A 5000-nucleotide genomic window follows, 5' to 3' on the forward strand; every position below is an offset into this window, starting at 1 on the left:
TTATTCCCCCACTGGGACATTAAAACGAAGGCAAGTCAAGCTTGACTGGTTCAGGTCTCTTTGTTTTAATGTCCCAGTGGGAATAAATATGAGCTTGCCCTCCAGCATGGCGGATTTTGTACCATGTGATCGTTAGTTGCAAAAGGCCTATTCCATCCGAAAAAAGTGGATGAGTCGGCTCTTAATTTGTTTAATTTGGCCGGAAGCGCGATAACAAGTGGTCCAGTTAAGTAGGCTCCCTAGAGTTTTAAGGCCGCGCGCAAGCTGGGCACTAGTATGGCGCGTAAAGCCTGAATCGCGTGTGTTTTTCTGGTTTTTGTGACGCCAGTGTGAGCAATTCTCTAAAATTAACTGCTAATTTTCTCGCGTTCCCTTCGGTACTTTTTTTTAGTTGGCTCAGTTCTAACCACATACAGTTCCTATCAAATACCCAAAGTTTGTTAAAAACTGTCGGAGCTGATCGATTATATTTAGAAAAATGACAAATTACAGAGTATTGGCAAAACCGTCGGAACGACCTTGACTTTTTAAAACCTCAAAATGTCAGGCAATATCATTTCCAAAATGTGAATATATCTGCCTGTCATTAAATATGATGTTGCCATGGTAGTGGCCATAATCCAAAAATTGACACCCAAAAAATAAGTCTTATTATATCGGTACCCATACTGGTAAATTTCTACATGGAAAACTTAAAGAGAAATTAACTAGGTTTACTTTTGTAACAGGTAGGGAGCCATCTTACGGAGGTCGAAAGGGTTTTCAGCTGAGTGCGCGCGCGTAAGCCACACACGCAATTCTAAAAGCTGCTCCCGTCAGCTCACGATTCAAAATGGGTCACCAGAAATAATCAAATACCGCCAATTTCGCTCAACTTTCTTCTCATTCCTATATATCTGGAATATAAATAGACATCTCCTATTCACGAAAACTTCGAAAATTGTACACAATTGGTTTAATGGTCACTTAAATCCGTTTGTGTTACCCTGTAGGTCCACTCGCGCCTGCACTCGAATGAGCGGGTGATGCATGCGTAAATGCTAATCTTGTAACCCTCTTATTTCACCCGCTTTTGCAACTTTATTCTTTTATATCTCCTCTTCCGGATGGTGCCATGGTAACGTTATTTTAGAGAAAAATGTGATGTGAAAAATCTTATGATGGGTACTTAATATCCTGCCCAAATTTCATCTTGATATGATTACCCTAACTGTATCTAAGAACACAATATGTTTATTTGTTTGAAAGAAGGCGAAAGTATTTCGAGCCACCTTAAGGGTCCAAGTTCCGAAATTATCCATACCTTGAGGAAACAAGTCGGTTTTCACGAAGAGAGCACCAGGTTTTACCCGAATTATTGGTTTGGGAGCCTTACGTGAGACGATGGGGTCAAACTTCTGCAATTTCCAACTTTTGACTGTCTCCACCGACTCTTTGTATCGATAGCCAATCGCTTTACCTTAATCCGTAAATCCTCAGTTTTTTTTTCCTTGTATTCGATTCCCCTCCAGAGTATCAGTCAAGTCCACGTATGTTGTTGTTACTCATCTAGGGCCCGTTTCTCCAAAGTCTCGAAATTTTTTCAGGCCCGAAAAGCCATTTGTGAAACTGCTATCCGCATGTTTTGGAAAGCTGATCTTTAACACGTTTTCAAGGTAGCAAAAAGCAAAATGACTGTGAAGTTTGACGACTAAATCCTTTCCGTTCTTCAGATACAAAGGAAATTGTCATACCCGAAAAGGCCCGTAAAGTTTCGGGACTTTCGAGAAACGGGCCCCTAGATGAGGTACTACAGCTTAATTCCGTTTAGCCTGCGAGCAGGCTCTCTCTCTCTTCGGTGGGAGAGAAGGAGAGCCTGCACGCATCCATTTGAATTTGGAATGCCGCCTCCTGATGTCACGCTGAGAGAGCTGTCAAAAATTAGCCAATCAGCGCGCACCTGAAGTAAACATTGAAAAAAACAGAAAACAGAAAGCCACGCGTTGTGTATTTCAATTTGCTCGAGGCAGAAACTAAAAAACAAAACTGTTAAGGAATGAAGCCTTCGCCAGAAGAGCCTAACAACTATTGCTGATGCTGTAAAGCGTAGCTGAATATTCAGTACGGTAATTCGTGAAGTCCCTTCCGCGGAAAATGTGTTTCGTTCGTCAGGGAAAAATTTAGCACACAAACTTCAAACGGCGGGAATCGTAATAGAGAAATTCGTTTTCCCTGACCGCATCTGCACTGTGTGAGACTCGTCGACCACAACTGCTGCCAAATTTCAGTAAAGTGAAGTGGAGTTATCTTATTTAATTTATTTTAATGAAATACAGACATTACAACTGCTACATCACACTTTAATACTAGACAGATATTCTAATACCTACACCATTTTATTTCAAAGGTTTATCGAGTATTTGTGGTTATAGATATGTATTTTACTAATTCAATAATTTGAAAATTGGAATATTTTGTTTTCAAGTGTATCGGAGTATTGCGGAGTTACGAGGAGATCGAGCAATCATTTGTGGAGCCGCCTTTTCGGCTTAACCAAATACTTGCTAAAATCGTGTAGAGTTCCTCTATCGTTCTCTATCGTTAAATCAGCAACAGAGGCAGCCGAAATGCCCATTTTTGTCTAAATGTGATCAGAGATAATGCTTTGTCGAGGACAGGAAACTACCACGGTGACATGAAGTCGCCCTCGTATTTTGGCCGCTACGAAAAACAGTTGGGAAATAAGACTTTTCCCGAATCCTGTGGATAACAGAGATAGAACTTCCTTCCTTCCAGTAGAGAAGCCATTGCATCGCGTTGCCCGACCTTTAATTATGTAAAGTTATGGTAAATTGCAACATTCTACAATTTTCTCAGACGCATTTCTGACCACCTCATCTCTGCGAAGCGAAGAGGCTTTCTTGTTGTCGGAGCTTGTCAATGGTGACGTCACGAGGTAATTTAATTTCAGCCAATCAGTATTTTGCGTCCAAACTTTGGACGCGACATTCAAAATACAAAGCCATGCGGGCAGGCCCTCATTCTACCCCAACCCCAGTCCCTCGGAGGGCCTGCTCGCAGGCTAAATTCCGTTGGATGGCTGTGTAACAGGCAGCCCAACGGTATTAATTTATATTCTTCATCGTAGTCAGATATGCCAATTAGCCACGTGCTTGTGCTTCACACTGAAATCAACTGTTGGCTGGGGTTGCTACTTGGATGGGTGACGGCCCGTAGGATCCTGTGTTGTTGACTTTCTGTTCTTGTATTTTTGTTTTTCTTCTTTGTAGTCGTAAATTGCAGGTTTTTTTAAATTCCCTATCCGCGGAAAGATTTTTGCCAGACCTTATCCGCTGTTTGAATTCGGACTGAGATGTTATTGCGTCATCAAGGTGGTTGTTGTTACGAAACTGTTTTTTGCATTGAATTTATAACATTTTGTGCGATTTTTGGGAACATTCGTGGAATGGACGAGGCATTAATTTGATGGAACAAACGGTAGTGATTTCACATTTAATCTTTACAAGGAGACGAAATTAATTTCGATGAATCCCAGGTACAAATGTGCGAAGGTAAGAAATATTGTGTCGTCTAATACGTAAGTTATAAACGTCAAATCACAGTTCGGGAACTTCTCAGTAAAATTTGCAACATGGATCGAGAAGTCGAGACAATCACCCCTGACAGTGAACAATCGAGTTCAAGTACAGCCATTATTTTCAGTGTCCATGCAGTCGAAGCTGATGGATACAATCCTTAAGAAGGGTACCAAGCAAGGTTTACAGTTCATCACACATAGTACACTTCCCTTTTATCGACAATCACTAAGTTGTCATCAAATTCTAAAATCAAAATCGGTAGGTCTTCTGAATTTTTATCTCCAGGAGGTTGAAGATGATCAACAATTAGAAATAAATCTTATTCCAGGTTTCTCGTTCCGTGACGTCTTCCGTTTCGAAATATCCGAATTGTCACCTTGCGTGACACCTTGATACAAAGCTATTTGTATTTGAGCCATGGCCCAACAGCGGCAGCGAAAGTGCAGATTTATTTTTAAGTCAAATACCATTGAACGCTATATGCTTAGACCAACATCATCCCCAGTCATAGATATTCTGTGCCTTGCACATTTTTCTGCTTATTATCATGAGGACCATAAAAAGAATGACAAGAGACAGCTGACTCTCAGCCACAAGTTCTTACTGACAGGTCACAGCACAAGCGTCCCAAGCTCACAACGCGATTTTGCAATGCATAACTATTATGTTACAGGACAGATTTTGTAGACACAGCTTCAGCGTTTTAACTTCTTTATTCAGGCATGGAACTTCAGCACTCTGCCGTTGCCGGGAGCCAACTCTCTCTAGCTCTCTCTCAAACTACTGGCGTTTATATATGCTCTTGCTTATCTAGGATTGGTTAACTGCGGGCAATACAGTTCCTTTGAAGAAAAAAGGACAATGAGATAACAGCCTGGGCGTAAGATTACGTGCCTCGGGCGTAGCACCTGAACTACTGGAATAAATGAATGTTACAAAAGTTACAAGGTTCTCCTGAGTAAAATACTTTCGAAAGTAACCTTTCGGCGCCCAATACAGCTATGATTCTCCAAAGAACTTGAAAAGTAACAAAAACGTGATCCTAAAACTCTCAGCAATAATAACGGTAACACTTGTGGTAAATACTTGCGGTAGACACTATTTATATATAACAAAGCGGGTGAGGGGACTGGAACCTAGATTAAGCAAATACTTTTAGCTAGGGCCTAGCTAGCTAGCTAAACGCCTGAAATCTTGTGTGTACAAATTCTATTCTTGTGTTAACCTTAAGATTGTTTTTCAGTGCACTCGATGTATAAAATCTTTCTTTCCTTACAAGGACCGTATTAATCGTTCACAACAATCCAGAGTTATTTACAGAGCGAATTGTTGGGATTGTAATGGTTATTACATCGGTAAAACTAAACGGCGGCTTCACGATAGAAAAACCGAACATTTTAAGGCCCTAGCTAAAAATGACAA

Source organism: Montipora foliosa, chromosome 13, assembly GCF_036669935.1.
Source record: "Montipora foliosa isolate CH-2021 chromosome 13, ASM3666993v2, whole genome shotgun sequence".
Lineage (NCBI taxonomy): Eukaryota > Metazoa > Cnidaria > Anthozoa > Scleractinia > Acroporidae > Montipora > Montipora foliosa.